The following is a 17,091-nucleotide window of genomic DNA, read 5'->3' as shown; positions in this document are numbered from 1 at the left end:
CCTAGCACATTGTTTCTATTTAAATAACCATCCAATGCCCTCTTGAATACCTCAATCAAACCTGCCTCCACCACACTTCCAGGCAGTGCATTCCAAACCCTAACTGCTCGCTGTGTGAAAAAAACATTTTCTCACCTCGCATTTACTTTGTTTGCAAAATACTTTGAAACTGTGCCCTCTGGTTCTTGACTTGTTGACGATTTTGAACAGTTTCTCCCTATATACTCTGTCCAGACCCCTCATGATTTTTAAATCTTCCATCAATTCTCCTCACTCCCAACTGCTCCAATCTTTCCTCATTACTGTAACGCCTCATCCCTGGAGCCATTCTTGTAGTCCTCTTCTGCACTCCAATGCGCTCACAACTGTCCTATAGTGTGGCGCCCAGAACTGTGCACAGTACTCCAGCTGAGATCTAACCATTATCTTATCTAAGTTCATCATAACCTCCCTGCTCTTGTACTCTATGTCCCTGTTAATGAAGTTTAGAATACTGCATGCTTTAGAAACAGCTCTCTCTACCTGTCCTGCCACCTTTAATAACTTATGTACATATACACCCAGGTCTCTCTGCTCCTGCACACCCTTTAGAATACTATCCTTGCAAGGTAGTTTCATATTTTTGGGATAAAATACTTGAGGAAGGATCTGAAGGGCTTTGGAGATGGTGTGAGATTGGACTGGCTGGACCGGCATCAGGGAGGAGAGACTTCAGTTAATGTGGAGAGACTGAAGTCTCTATTAAATCTTCTCCTGAGAGCAGAGAAGACTAAGAGGAGATTTATTGGAGGCATTCAACATCATGAAAAGTTTCACCGTCTCCTCACTGGCAGGAGTTTTGCTGACCAGAGGACATAGATTGAAGATAAAGGCTAAAAGGTCCAGAGATAAGGAGAAGTGATTCCCCGCAGTGAGATGTTGTGAACTGGAACCTGCTGTCTGAATGGAGCGGACAAATAGGAATTCAATAATTATTGAAGGCAAAAAATTCCACCATTCTGTTTCCCAAGTCTTCCCTTGGAAGTGCTCGTTGCGTAAAGCACTGACTCCCTCATACCTATTCCTACGACAATCTGATAGTGACCTCCCTGCACCAGGTTGAATGTTGTTTCTCAGCTTCTACGGGAAGGGATGACTCCAGGGCAAAAAACTATTTTAGAAAAATATCCCTGTGCAAATATGTTCGCTGCCTAAGGATTCATTTAGCAGTTTTGGATCCCCGTCCATGAGATTTCGGTCTGTTTCAAGTGGACCTCAATCGCACTCTCTCATCTCTGAACCTGAAGGTCGCGGGCCCAGGAAAATATTTCAGAGATTTGAGCCCCATGACATAGCGCTTAACACTTTGGCTCCAGTTATGCATCGCACCCTCAGTCCTGGTCCTCCGACACTGCAGCACTCCCTCAGTACGAACCCTCCGACACTGCAGCACTCCCTCAGTACTGACCTTCTGACCGTGCAGCAGTCCCTCATTCCTGACCCTCTGATAGCGCAGCGCTACCTCAGCATTGCCCCTCTGACAGTGGAGCACTCCCTCAGCACTGTCACTCCAACAGTGCGGTGCTCCGTCAGTACTGTCGCTCTGACAGTACAGCACTCGGGCAGTGCCAACATTCTAACAGTACACCATATTATTGTACTGTTGCAGCATAGTGATTGTTTTCATGTGCTAGTATTTCAGAGACCTGGAAGTTGAGAGACCTGGAACTTGAGTTCAAATCCCATCTGGACACTTTGCAAATGGAAATTGAAGTAATTAAGATATTCGGCAATAAAGGCTGGTATCTGAAGTGCAGGATTTGACAGTATTGCATTCTCATGGAAACCAATCTGGATCACTAATACCCTTTCGAGCAGAAAATCTAGTGGCCTTAGCCCATCTGGCCATTCTGTCACTCCAAACCCACAGCAATGTGCTTGACTCATGACTACCCCCTGAATTGCCCTCATAACATACTTAGTTATATTGAACAGTGTCAGAAAAGCTCCAATCAGAATAAGGATGGTGAACTTCCAAGCATCGACCGAGGCACCAGAAATGAAAATGGAGCACACACTGGGTATTGTGGCACGACCATGGTGCTCAGTGGGATAGATTGAGAACAGATCTAATTAATTAATCTAATTAATTTGGGATTAATACAGGAGTGTAAGGAAGCAATGGGCACAAGCTGTGATTGATTCATGGGTTGATTCAGGGGTATGGTGTGAGAGGGGGACAGAGGGATTCATGTGGTTTTGATAGAGGACAGTAGGAGATTAGCAGAATGTTAGTATTAGTTTGGGATTGATACAGGGCTTTGATTAGAGAGAGGGAGAGAAAGTGGAATGAGTCTGGGATTGATACAGGGCTTTGATGTGACAGAGACTGACAGTGGAATGAGTCTGGGATTGATACAGGGCTATGATGAGAGAGAGAAAGTGCAATGAGTCCTTAACTCCCACTCTCTGCTCTCTGCCCTACGACCCTTTACTCCCACTGTCTGCTCTCTGCCCAACGATCCTTAACTCCCACTGTCTGCTCTCTGCCCAACGATCCTTAACTCCCACTGTCCGCACTCTGCCCAACGATCCTTAACTCCCACTGTCTGCTCTCTGCCCAATGACCCTTAACTCCCACTGTCTGCTCTCTGCCCAACGATCCTTAACTCCCACTGTCTGCTCTCTGCCCAACAATCCTTAACACCCACCGTCCGCTCTGTGCCCAACGACCCTTAACTCCCACTGTCTGCTCTCTGCCCAACGATCCATCACTCCAACTGTCTGCTCTCTGCCCAACGATCCTTAACTCCCACTGTCCGCTCTCTGCCCAACGTCCCTTAACTCCCACTGTCTCCATTCTGCCCAATGACCCTTAACTCCCACTGTTCGCTCTCTGCCCAACGGCTCTTAACTCGCACTGTCTGCTCTCTTCCCAAAGATTCTTAACTCCCACTGTCTGCTCTCTGCCCAACGACCCTTAACTCCCGCTGTCTGCTCTCTGCCCAACGATTCTTAACTCCCACTGTCCGCTCTCTGCCCAACGATCCTTAACTCCCACTACCCGCTCTCTGCCCAACGACCATTAACTCCCACTATCTGCTCTCTGCCCAACCACCCTTAACTCCCACTGCCAGGTCTGGGCCCAAAAACCCTTAACTCTCACTGTCCACTCTCTGCCCAACGACCCTTAACTCTCACTGCCTACTCTCTGCCCAACGACCCTTAACTCCCACTGTCCGCTCTCTGCCCAACGATCCTTAACTCCCACTTTCTGCTCTCTGCCCAATGACCCTTAACTCCCACTGTTCGCTCTCTGCCCAACGGCTCTTAACTCGCACTGTCTGCTCTCTTCCCAAAGATTCTTAACTCCCACTGTCTGCTCTCTGCCCAACGACCCTTAACTCCCGCTGTCTGCTCTCTGCCCAACGATTCTTAACTCCCACTGTCCGCTCTCTGCCCAACGATCCTTAACTCCCACTACCCGCTCTCTGCCCAACGACCATTAACTCCCACTATCTGCTCTCTGCCCAACGACCCTTAACTCCCACTGCCAGGTCTGGGCCCAAAAACCCTTAACTCTCACTGTCCACTCTCTGCCCAACGACCCTTAACTCTCACTGCCTACTCTCTGCCCAACGACCCTTAACTCCCACTGTCCGCTCTCTGCCCAACGATCCTTAACTCCCACTTTCTGCTCTCTGCCCAATGACCCTTAACTCCCACTGTCCACTCTCTGCCCAACGATTCTTAACTCCCACTGTCCGCTCTCTGCCCAACGACCCTTAACTCCCACTGTCTGCTCTCTGTCCAACGACCCTTAACTCCCACTGTCTGCTCTCTGCCCAACGACCCTTACCTCCCACTGTCTGCTCTCTGCCCAACGACCCTTACCTCCCACTGTCCGCTCTCTGCCCAACGATTCTTAACTCCCACTGTCTCCTCTCTGCCCTACGACCCATTACTCCCACTGTCTGCTCTCTGCCCAACGATCCTTAACTCCCACTGCCCGTTCTCTGCCCAACGACGCTTAACTCCCACTATCTGCTCTCTGCCCAACGACCCTTAACTCCCACTGCCAGGTCTGGACCCAAAAACGCTTAACTCTCACTGTCCACTCTCTGCCCAACGATCCTTAACTCCCACTGTCTGCTCTCTGCCCAACGATCTTTAACTCCCACTTTCTCCTCTCTGCCCAACGATCCTTAACTCCCACTGTCTGCTCTCTGCCCAACGATCCTTAACTCCCACTGTCTGCTCTCTGCCCTAGGACCCTTTACTCCCACTGTCTGCTCTCTGCCCAACGATTCTTAACTCCCACTGTCTGCTCTCTGCCCAATGACCCTTAACTCTCAATGTCTGCTCTCTGCCCAACGACCCTTAACTCCCACTGTCTGGTTTCTGCCCAACGACCCATTAACTCCCACTTTCTGTTCTCTGCCCAACGACCCTTAACTCCCACTTTCGTCTTCTGCGCAACGATCCTTAACTCCCACTGTCCGCCTCTGCACAACGACGCTTAACTCCCACTGTCTGCTCTCCGCCCAACTCCTCAGTCAGGCAGCTACCGACTGTTCTGTCTGGTTCACTGTCACTTTCTCCTTTTACCGATTTGCGGCCATTTGTTGCCAGAGACTGAAAAAAAATATTGCACTGAGAAAACTGCGGCTGGGTTTCTAGCAATAACCTGCGTTTTGCTCTGTTTAAAAAATTTCCCGTACTACTTTACACTTGAACCCCAATGGACAAATGAACACGTACCATGGTTCTGTGAGGTAAAGGCAAAATATTTCACTGAGCCTGGATGGATTGGATTTGACTGGTTCGATACGGCTTCAACTCCACTGCTCCCAATCGCTTTCATCCTGTTACTCAACGCTTTGACCGTCAGACACATTTTAGTGTCCAGTCGAGTCCGTAAGGGACTGAGGGGTCGGAGCCAGGGAGAGAATGGCAGTGACCCAGAGATGGAGAGCAGGACTAGGTATGTGATTTTACTCTTCACCATTTCCGGCAGCTTCATTCTCCTGTGGTCGGTTTATGTTGTAGAATTCTTATATCATATCATCACAGGAACAGATCCCAGGGATTACAACGATTCAGAAAATATATTTGAAAATGTAGGTGACATGCTGCAGGTTTTGAACTGCTGCACCAACACATTTATTTATGGGGCGACCCAGTCCAGGTTTAGGGAGCAGTTGAAGATGGCGGTAAAATATCCGGTTACGTCAATTGTTCAATTAATTGAAAAATGAAACTGAGAGGGGGCAGAGACAAGTCCATGATTGAATTATGTATGAATATATTTTTATATGCATGAATATAAGCGGAATATACATTAGCTGAGATGGCTAAAGCCTTGGTGGGAAAGCAATTTTGAAAGGAGATCCTTTCTTGAGCTAGAGAGGCAGAGAGGGGTGGGGAAGGTAGTCAAGAGTAAGACCAATGTCGGAGCAATTAAAATTGGGGATGCACATGAGGACAGAATTGGATTAGCACAGATATCCCGGAGCGCTGTGCGGCTGAAGGAGATTAAAGTGATAGGGCCATGGAGGGATTTGTAAACAAAGGAAGGGGGAGAAAATGCAATCAATGAGTTGCTTGACTGGGAGGCAATGTCGCTCACCCATAACAGAGCGAGGGGGGAATTGGGCTACCTGTGCGTTACAACACGGGCAGAAGGGTTTCGGATGGCCTCCTGTTTACTGGTGTAAAATGTAGGAGCTGAGAAAGAAGCACATTGGAATAACTTAGTCTAGAGGAGGCAAAAACATGAATGAGGGTTCCCGCAGCGGATCAGCCGAGACAGGCGTAAGTTCAGGTTCCGTTAAAAGCTGGAAGTAGGCCATCTTACCCATGACATGAATGTACAACACAGGCTCAAATGTGGTTGACTCTTAACTGCCCCCTGAAATAGGCTAGCAAGCCATTCGATTCAAGGGCAGATGGGGAAGGGCAATGAAGGCTGACCTTGTCGGAGATGCACCGATCCCCCCATGACATTTAACATTTGGAAAATGTGAATCTGCAGTTGTGGCGAGGCTGGCTGAATCTCAGAATGCGGACAAGGAGAACGATGGGTGGGGTCAGTAGCTTAAGGCAAAATGGAATTGGATCGGGGATCGAGAACAACGGCCTCAGTCTTTCCCAAAACTGGATGTGGGGTAGGGAGCATCGCAGGGGTTGGGAGAAGTGACGCTGAAAGCTCCCATGTCGCCTTTGAATCGGGTCACTGAGGGGCAACGCACTGCTGAGGAATAGGATGGGGCCAAGGGGAAATCCTTGGCAGCGCCAGAGATAAGGCTCTGGCAGCAGGAGGTGAAGCAATTCCAACTGATTTGCTGGCTACCGTGAGCTTTTTCTTATTCATTCATGGGATATGGGCATCACTGACTAAGCTGGCATTTATTGCCCATCCCTAATTGCCCTTGTTCAGAGGGTCAGGAGTCACATATAGGCCCAGGCCAGGTAAGGACAGAAGATTTCCTTCGCTAAAGGGCATTAGTGAACCAGATGGGTTTTTAGAATTTCAGACCTTCAATTCCAGGCTTTTATTTAATTCAATTCAATTTGCTACGGGGAGAATTTGAACCCAGATCCCCAGAACATTACCCTGGGTCTCTGGAATACCAGGATAGGGACAATGCCACTATGGCACCGACTCCCCCTATTAAGGCTTAGATTAAGAATAGGAAGACGTGAGAGATAGCCATCCCAGCTGGATGTTAGTAAAGGGGCGTTGCAAGGGTGGATGTCAGGAGCTGCAGGCAGGTCGAGAAACCCCGAACAATCAACCCCCACAACACAGAGCCCACAAATCCCACTTAGGCCCCAAACCGCACTTTCACTGAACCCACAAATCCCACTGAACCCACAAATCCCACTAACACTGAATTCCCCAAATACCATGATCACCAAACCCACAAATCCTGCTAACATAAACCCCCAAATACCACTTTCATTGAACCCACAAATCCCACTGAACTCCTAAATCCCTTGAACACCAAACCCACAAATCTCACTCCCACTGAATCCCCAAATACCACCAACACTTTGGCCTCAACCTGCTAAAACTGAACCCCCAAATCCAACTAATACTGACCCCACAAATCCTACTAACACTTAGGCCCCAAATCGCACATTCACAGAACCCACAAATCCCACTAACACTTAGGCCCCGAACCACACTTTAACTGAACCCACAAATCCCACCGAACCCCTAAATCCCGCTAACACCGAACCCACACATTACATCCTACTGAACTCACAAATCCCACTGAACTGCGAAATCCCGATAACACCTAGGCCTCAAACCGCTAACGCTGAACCCCCAAATCCAACTAACACTGTACCCACAATCCAACTAATACTGAACCCAAAATCCAACTAACCCTGAACCCCCAAATCCAACTAACTCTGAACCCCCAAATCCAACTAACACCGAACCCCCAAATCCAACTAACACCAAAACCCCAAATCCAACTTACACCAAAACCCCAAATCCATCTAACATTGAACCCCCAATCCAACTAACACCGAACCCCCAAATCCAACTAACACCAAAACCCCAAATCCCACTTACACCAAAACCCCAAATCCATCTAACATTGAACCCCCAATCCAACTAACACTGAATCCCCAATCCAACTAACACTGAACCCCCAAATCCAACTCACATTGAATCCCAATCCAACTAACACTGAACCCCCAATCCAACTAACACTGAATCGCCAAATCCAACTAACACTGAACCCCCAAATCCAACTAACATTGAGCCCCCAATCCAACTAACACTGAACCCTCAATCCAAGTAACACTGACCCCACAAATCCCACTAACACTTAGGCCCCAAATCATAGTTTCACAGAACCCAAAAATCCCACTCACACAAGCCTCAAACCCTTAACAATGAACCTTCAACTATCACTGAACCCCCAAATGCCTCTAACACAGAACCCACAAATCCCGCTAACACCTAGGAACAAAACCGCACTTCGCTGAACCCACAAATCCCACTGAACCACCAAACCCCACTAACACTGAACCCACAAATCCCACTAACACTTAGGCCACCAACCCGCACATTCACCCAACCCACAAATCCCACTGACACTTAGAAAGCAAACCGCACTTCATTGAACCCCACAATCCCACTAACACTGAACCCTCAAATCCCACCAGACTCCTAAATCCCAAACTGCACTTCACTGGACCCACAAATTCCACTGAACCCACAAATCCCACTAACACTTAGGCCCCCAACAACTCATTCCCTGAACCCACAATTCCCGCTGAACCCCACAATCCCACTGACACTGAGCCCACAAATCCCACTAACACCTTGGAACCGAACCACATGTTCACTGAAACCCCAAATCCTACTGAAACCCCAAAAACCACTGACTCTGAACCCACAAATTCCTCTTCGGCCCCAATCCGCACTTTCACTGAAACCACAAATCCCACTGAACCGCTAAATCCCACTAACGCTTAGGTCTCAAACCCCTAACACTGAACCCCGAAATCCAACAAACACTGAACCCCCAATCCAATTAAAACGGAACCCCCAATCCAACTAACAATAAACCCCCAAATCCAACTAACACTGACGCCCAAATCCAACTAACAACGAACCCCCAAATCCAACTAACACTGAACACCCCATCCAACTAACACTGACCCAACAAATCCCACTAACACTGAACCCCAAATCCAACTAACACTGAACCCCAAATCCAACTAACACTGAACCTCCCATCCAACTAACACTGAACCCCCAAATACAACTAACACCGAACCCCCAAATCCAACTAACACTGTCCCCACAAATCATACTTACACAGAACCCGTAAATCCTACTAACACTGAACCCCCATCCAACTAACACTGAGCCCCCAAACACCACTAACACAGAACCCACGAATCCCGCTAACACCTAGGAACCAAACCACACTTCACTGAACCCACAAATCCCACTGAACCCCCGACCCCACTATCACTGAACCCACAAATCCCACTAACACTGAACCCACAAATACCACTAACACATAGTCCCCAAACCACGCTTCCAGTGAGCCCACACATCCCACTAATTCTTCGGTCTCAACCCGCTAACACTGAACCCCCATATCCAACTAACATTGACCCCACAAATCCTACTCGCACTTAGGCCCTAAATTGCACTGTCACAGAACCCACAAATCCCACTAACATTTAGGCCCCGAACCACACTTTTACTGAAACCACAAATCCCACCGAACCCCTAAATCCCACCAACACTGAACCCACAAATTACATCCCCACTGAACCTTCAAATCCCACTGAACCCACAAATCCAACTAACACTTAGGCCTGAAATCGCGCTATTACAGAACCCACAAATCCCACTAACACTTAGGCCCCAAACCGCGCTCTCATTGAACCCACAAATCCCACTGAACTGGTAAATCCCACTAACACTTAGACTTCAAACCCCTAACCCCAAATTAAACTAACACTGTACGCCCAATCCAACTAACACTGAACGCCCAAATCCAACTAACACTGAACCCCCAATCCAATAAAAACGGAACCCCCAAATCCAACTATCACCGGACCCCAAATCCAACTAACACTGAACCCTCTAATCCAACTAACAACGAACCCCCCAAATCCAACTAACACTGAACACCCCATCCAACTAACACTGACCCAACAAATCCAATTAACACTGAACACCCCATCCAACTAACACTGGCCCAACAAATCCAACTAACACTGAACACCCCATCCAACTAACACTGACCCAACAAATCCCACTAACACTGAACCCCAAATACAACTAACACTCAACCCCGCATCCAACTAACACTGAACCCCCAAATACAACTAACACTGAACCCCCAAATACAACTAACACTGACCCCACAAATTGTATTTTCACAGAACCCACAAATCCCACTAACACTGAGCCTACAAATCCCACTGAACCCGTAAATCCCACTAACACTGAACCCCTCCATCCAACTAATACTGAGCCCCCAAATGCCACTAACACAGAACCCATAAATCCCGCTAACACCTAGGAACCAAACCGCACTTCTCTGAACCCCCAAACCTGACTATCACTGAACCCACAAATCCCACTAACACTGAACCCCCAAATACCACTAACACATAGTCCCCAAACCACACTTCCACTGAGACCACACATCCCAATAACACTTCGGCCTCAACCCACTAACACTGAACCCCCCCATATCCAACTAACACTAACCCCACCAATTCTACTCGCACTTAGGCCCCAAACCGCGCTTTCATTGAACCCACAAATACCACTGAACTGGTAAATCCCACTAACACTTAGGCCTCAAACCTCTAACACAGGACCCCCAAATCCAACTAACACTGTACCCCTGATCCAACTAACACTGAACCCCCAAATCCAACTAACATTGAATCCCCAATCCAACTAACACTGAACCCACATATCCCACTGGCACTGAACTCACAAATACCACTGAACCCCCAAACCCCACTAACACTGAACCCACAAATCCCACCAGACCCCTAAATCCCAAACTGCACTTCACTGGACCCACAAATCCCACTAACAGTTAGGCCCCCAACCACACATTCACTGAACCCACAAATCCCACTGAACCCCACAATCCAACTGACACTGAGCCCACAAATCCCATTAACACCTTGGAACCGAACCACACATTCACTGAAACCCCAAATCCTACTGAAGCCCCAAATCCGACTGAAACCCCAAATACCACTAACACTGAACCCACAAATCACACTAACACCTAGGAAGCAAACCACACTTCACTGAACCCACAAATCCCACTGAAACCCAAAATCCCACTAACACTGAACCCACAAATTCCACTGAACCGCTAAATCCTGCTAACACTTGGGCCTCAATCCCATAACAATGAACCCACAACTCCAACTAACACTGAAACCACAATTCCCACTAACACTTAGGCCCCGAACCACATTTCACTGAACCCACAAATCCCACTGAACCCCGAAATCCCACTGGCACTGAGTGGCAATGCACAGCTGAGAAATAGGATGGGGCCAAGGGGGAAATCCTTGGCAGCGCCAGAGATAAGGCAGCAGGAGGTGAAGCAATTCCAACTGATTTGCTGGCTACCATGATTCGATAGAGAAAGAGTCTTGCTGCTCTTCAATGAAGAGGGAGTGTCACTGCTCTTCGATAAATAGAGAGCTTCGCTGCTCTCCGATGAAGAGTGTCTTGCTGCTCATCGATGGAGGGAGAGAGAGTCTCACTGTTCTTCAATAGAGAGAAAGTCTCGTTGGTCTCCGATGGAGAGAGAGCCTCGCTGTTCTTCGATGCAGAGGGATAGAGTCTCATTGCTCTTCGATGGAAAGAGAGAGAGAGTCTCGCTGCTCTTTGATGGGAAGTCTCACTGCTCTGTGCTGGAGAGAGAAAGAGTCTCGCTGCGCTATGAAGGCAAGAATGTCTCATTACTTTTCGATGGAAAGAGAGAGTCTCACTGCACTTCGATATCGAGAGTGTCTCACTGCTCCTCGACGGAGAGAGTCTCACTGCACTTCGATATTGAGAGTGTCTCACTGCTCCTCGACGGAGAGAGTCTCACTGTACTTCGATATTGAGAGTGTCTCACTGCTTTTCGATGCAGAGAGAGTCTCGCTGCTCTTCGACGGAGAGAGAGTCTCGCTGCTCTTCGATGGAGAGTGTCTCGCTGCTCTTTGGTGGAGAGGGAGAGTCTCACTGCTCTTCGATATTGAGAGAGTCTCACTGCTCTTTGATATTGAGAGAGTCTCACTGCTCTTTGATATTGAGAGAGTCTCACTGCTCTTTGATATTGAGAGAGTCTCACTGCTCTTTGATATTGAGAGAGTCTCACTGCTCTTCGATAGAGTCTAGCTGTTCTTCAATGGAGAGAGACAGAGTCTCACAGCTCTGCGATGGACAGAGTGCCTGGCTGCTCTTTGATAGAGAGAGGGTATTTTGCCGCTCTTCGATAGAAAGAGAGTTTCGCTGCTCGTCGATAGAGGGAGAGAGTCTCGCTGTTCTGCGATAGAGAGTCTCACTGCTCTTTGATGGAGAGAGAGCCTCGCTGCTCTTGGATGGAGAGAGAGAGAGAGAGTCTCACTGCTCTTCGAAGGAGAGGGAGTCTCACTGCTCTTTCATGAGGAGAGAGAGTCTCGCTGCTCTTTGATGGAGAGAGTGAGAGAGTCTTGCTGCTTTTCACTGGAGAGAGTCTCGTTACTCTTTGATCGAGAGGGTCTCGCTGCTCTTCGATGGAGAGAGTCTCGCTGCTCTTTGATGGAGAGGGAGAGTCTCACTGCTCTTCGATATTGAGAGAGTCTCACTGCTCTTTAATATTGAGAGAGTCTCACTGCTTTTTGATAGAGTCTCACAGCTCTTCGATAGAGAGAGTCTAGCTGTTCTTCAATGGAGAGAGATAGAGAGCTTCAGTGCTCTTCAATGGCGAGAGAGAGAGTCTCACAGCTCTGCAATGGAGAGAGAGATAGAGAGCTTCAGTACTCTTCAATGGAGAGGGAGAATCTTGCTGCTCTTCGATGATGGGAGATAGAGAGTCTCACTGATCTTCGACACAGAGAGAGTCTTACCTCTCATCGATGGAGAGGGAAAATCTCGCTGCTCTTCGATGATGGGAGATAGAGAGTCTCACTGCTCTTCGACAGACAGAGAGTCTCTTCGATAGAGAGGGAGAATCTCGCTGTTCTTCAATGGAGGGAAAGCTGCTCTCCGATAGAGTCTCATTGCTCTTCGACAGATAATCTCGCTGCTCTTCGATGGAGGGAGAGAGACTTGCTGATCTTCCATGGAAAGAGAGAGTCTCACTGCTCTTTGGCAGAGAGAGAGTCTTGCTGCTCTTCCTTGGAGAGAGGGTCTCGCTGCTCTTTAATGGAGAGAGAGTCTTGATGCTCCCCAATAGAGAGAGTCTCGCTGCTCTTCGATGGAGAGGGAGAATCTCGCTGCTCTTCGATGGAGGGAAATAGAGATTTTTGCTGCTCTCCGATAGAGTCCCATTGCTCTTTGACAGAGAGAGAGTCTCCCTGCTCTTTGATGGAGTGAGGCTCTCGCTGCTCTTTGATGGAGGGAGAGAGACTTGCTGATCCTCCATGGAGAGAGAGAGCATCGCTGCTCTTCCTTGGAGAGAGGGCCTCGCTGCTCTTCAATGGAGAGAGAGTCTCGCTGCTCCCCAATAGAGAGTATGACTCTCTGCTCTTCGATGGAGATAGAGACTTGCTGCTCATCGATAGAGAGAGTCTTCCTGCTCTTTGAGGGAGGATGTGTCTCGCTGCTTTTTGATAGAGAGAGAGCCTTGCTCCTCTTCAATGGAGAGTGTCTCACTGCTCTTCGATAGAGAGAGTCTCATTGCTCTTCAATGGAGAGAGAGGGAGTCTCGCTGCTCTTTGATGGAGAGTCACATTGGTCTTCGATAGAGAGAGAGTCTCACTGCTCTTCAATGGAGAGAGAGAGAGAGTGCACTGCTCTTCAATGGAGAGAGAGAGTGCGCTGCTCTTTGATGGAGAGAGAGAGAGCCTCGCTGCTCTTCGATGGTGGGAGAGCCTCACTGCTCTTCGATGGAGAGAGAGCCTCGCTGCTCTTCAATGGGGAGAGTGTCTCACTGCTCTTCAATGGTTTGAAAAGGGTCCCTGCATTCAGCATATATACTGTATATGTTTGCAACAAATATCTTCTTTATCCAATAAATTTTAAAGCACAGTTGGTGAGCTATGTCAGTGCAGCAGCTGTTTGATACAAATTCTTTGTGAGATTGGCACCTGTATCACACAAACATCACCTGGAGGAACCTTTGTTATCTGTATAATTGATGGGAAGTCATTAACAGTAAGGACCGGGTGCATTTTTCACAATGCACTTCAACCACACCCATTCTTGTTTACTGGCACCGAGCAGAGTGAGATTGTGGGATTCATTACAGGCAAGAATTGAACTCCGGGTTTATGTGCAGTTGTTAACAAGATTGGTCGTGTATACATTAATTCAGCGTTAGCATCGAACGCACCTCGACCCAGACAAATCCGGTGGTACCAGTTAAAGGGACCAGTGACCCTGATACCTATCACCGTACACAGGGAGTGACGAGTCTCTTAGGTATGTGCTTGTGTGAAAACTGCTCATGCTGTCTTATGCCCAGCTCTTTCTCTGTTTGTTCCTACCTTTCACTGAACTTTTTGTCAGACTGAAGCAACTCAGTCACTAGATGTTCTGTGCCAGATTCCTGTAGATGTTTTGAGTGCTGCAATTCCTCCTCAGTTACTGTGTGACAGACCCAAGGGGCTGAAAAACCTCTTCCTGTGTAATAGGCTTTTGGGGCTGATTGACCTTCTCCTGTTCCTGTGTAACAGGCTCTAGGGGCTGAATAACCTCCCCCTGTTCCTGTGTAATAGGCTTTTGGGGCTGATTGACCTTCTCCTGTTCCTGTGTAACAGGCTCTAGGGGCTGAATAACCTCCCCCTGTTCCTGTAACAGGCTCTAGGGGCTGAATAACCTCCCCCTGTTCCTGTGTAATAGGTTCTAGGGGCTGAATAACCTCCCCCTGTTCCTGTGTAACAGGCTCTAGGAGCTGAATGACATCCTCTTGTATTTGTATCCCAAATCGAGTCAAATAATCTTAATCTGAAAAATAATTCCTCTTGCATTTTCTGGATTCCACCAAACCCAACTTGTTTATTTTATTTTACAGGTGCTTCGAGCATGAAGATATTTTCTCAAAGAAACTTTTGTTTGAAATCATTTCTCAAAAGGAAATGGTTGTTTGTTGTTGCCCCCTTGTTAATCTTTCCTCTGATCAGATATTTAAGCCAATACGGTGTTGAACATTGGCATTCTGCAAAGTTAAATGACCATTCCTTCCTCATGCTGCCCAACAGCAGCTGTGACACCAGTCCCCCATTCCTGGTCCTTCTGGTCACCAGTGCCCAAGACCAGTTGGAAGCTCGCTCGGTCATTCGCCAGACCTGGGGGCGAGTGCGGACAACCCATGGCAAGAGGGTGGTGAGCTACTTCCTGCTCGGGTACAGCCGAGAGCATCAGGAGCAGCTGCTGAAAAAAGTTCACTGCACAAGGACATCATCCAGAAAAATTTCACCGACACTTATTACAACCTGACCACCAAGGTGCTGATGGGCCTGGAATGGGTGAGCCGATTCTGTCTGTCCACCTCCTTCGTGTTGAAAACCGATTCCGACATGTTTGTCAACGCCGATCACCTGACCAAGCTCTTGTTGGGAATGAATCACACGTATATCTTCACCGGCTTCATCATGAGGAATTTTGGACCTGTCAGGGAGAAATCCAGTAAATGGTACGTCAGCGAACAGGAATATCCTCAGGAAACATACCCACCATTCTGCTCCGGCACTGGGTACATGCTTTCGGCCGATGTTGCCCACCGAGTCTGGAATATTTCCAGGACGGTCCCCCACTTTAAACTGGAGGATGTTTACGTCGGGCTGTGCTTGGCGGAGTTGAAGATCACACCAGTGGAAATCCACTCGGAGCAGAAGTTCCACAATTGGAATGTGAAGTTTTCTGTTTGCGGCTTCCGTAAACTCGTCACCTCTCACAGGGTGACACCCTACGAGCTGCTGATCTACTGGAAAGCACTGGAGGATGCAGCAGACGAGGCCTGTCCTGGAGATGGGTGAAGGGGGCCATCTTGAAGAGGCTTTTCACTGACACCTTCAAATAAGCGTGTTATCTTTGCAGGGCAACAGAAACAGCATGCCTTATGGAAGTCAATTACCCAACTAAACTGTGTAATCTGGTTTGTTTATATACATACATACGTACATACACAAATGGCCACAAGAGGGTGCTATTTCACCCCTCCCTCCATTAAAAATGTGCACAATATTCAACATTTCTCAGAACTTATATAGATATGTTTTGCATTTATTTACAAATCCAACTTTGCTACTAGTTGAATAAAAATAAATTAAACTTATTTTTATCTGAATGCATGAAGCATCTCTAATAAGATAGATGAATTAGTGGCACAGATACAGATAAATGATTTAGATCTAATCACCATTACAGAAACACGGTTACGATGTGTTTGGGGGTTCAGTGATAGTGGGATTTGTGGATTCAGTGGTAGTGGGATTTGGGGGTTCAGTGATAGTCGGTTGGGGTTCAGTGAAAGTGGGGTTTCAGGCACAAGTGTCAGTGCGATTTGGGGGTTCAGTGGTAGTGGGGGTTGAGGCCTAAGTGTCAGTGGGATCTGAGGGTTCGACGACAGTGGAATTTGAGGACTACCTCTCAGTGGGATTTGGGGGTCCAGTGATTGTGGGGTTGTGGGTCCTATGTTTTATTTGAATTTGGGGGTTCAGTGATAGTTGGGCTGGGAGGCCTAAGATTTAGTTGGATTTGAGGTTCAGTGTCAGTGGGATTTGTGGGTTCAGGTGTTAGTGGGATTGAGGTGTTAGTGGGATTTGTGGGTTCAGTGAAAGTGTGCTTTGGGGCCTAAGTGTTAGTGGGATTTGGGGGTTCCGTGTTAGTTGGATATCGGGGTTCAGTGCTAGTGGGAGTTGTGGGTTCAGTGATAGGGGTTTGAGGCCTAAGTGCTCGTGGGATTTGTGGATTCTGTGACAGTGCAGTTTGGGGCCTAAGAGTTAGTGGGATTTGTGGGTTCTGTGATAGTGGGATTTGTGGGTTCCACGTTAGTGGGATTTGCGGGTTCCGTGTTAGTGGGATTTGAGGATTCCGTGTTAGTGGGTTTTGGGGGTTCAACATTAGTGGGATATGGGGGTTCAGTGTTAGGGGTTTGAGGCCAAAATGTTAGGGGCCTAAGTGTCAGTGGGATTTGTGGGTTCAGTGATAGTTGGTTTGAGGTTCAGTGACAGTTGGTTTGTGGGTTTAGTGAGAGGGCAGTTAGAGGACTAAGTGTTAGTGAGATCGGGGAGTTCAGTGATAGTGGGATCTAGGGGTTTCTGTGTTAGTGGGATTTGGGGGTTCAGTGTTAGTGTGATTTAGGGGGTCAGTGATGGTGAGATTTAGGGGTTCTGTGTTAGTGAGATTTGGGGGTTCAGCAATAGTGGGATCTAGGGATTCTGCATTAGTGGGGTTTA

The 17,091-nt window shown here is 48.0% G+C and overlaps 1 pseudogene; it reads left to right on the top strand.

Annotated features, from left to right (window-relative positions):
* Window positions 1-14,716: 14,716 nt before the first annotated feature.
* Window positions 14,717-15,669, top strand: LOC144675997 (beta-1,3-galactosyltransferase 5-like; annotated as a pseudogene).
* The last annotated feature ends 1,422 nt before the right edge of the window (window positions 15,670-17,091 follow it).

The sequence above is a fragment of the Cetorhinus maximus genome, unplaced genomic scaffold (genome assembly GCF_964194155.1).
Source record: "Cetorhinus maximus unplaced genomic scaffold, sCetMax3.hap1.1 HAP1_SCAFFOLD_1266, whole genome shotgun sequence".
NCBI classification, from domain to species: domain Eukaryota; kingdom Metazoa; phylum Chordata; class Chondrichthyes; order Lamniformes; family Cetorhinidae; genus Cetorhinus; species Cetorhinus maximus.
This window is presented reverse-complemented; position numbering and strand designations above follow the sequence as displayed.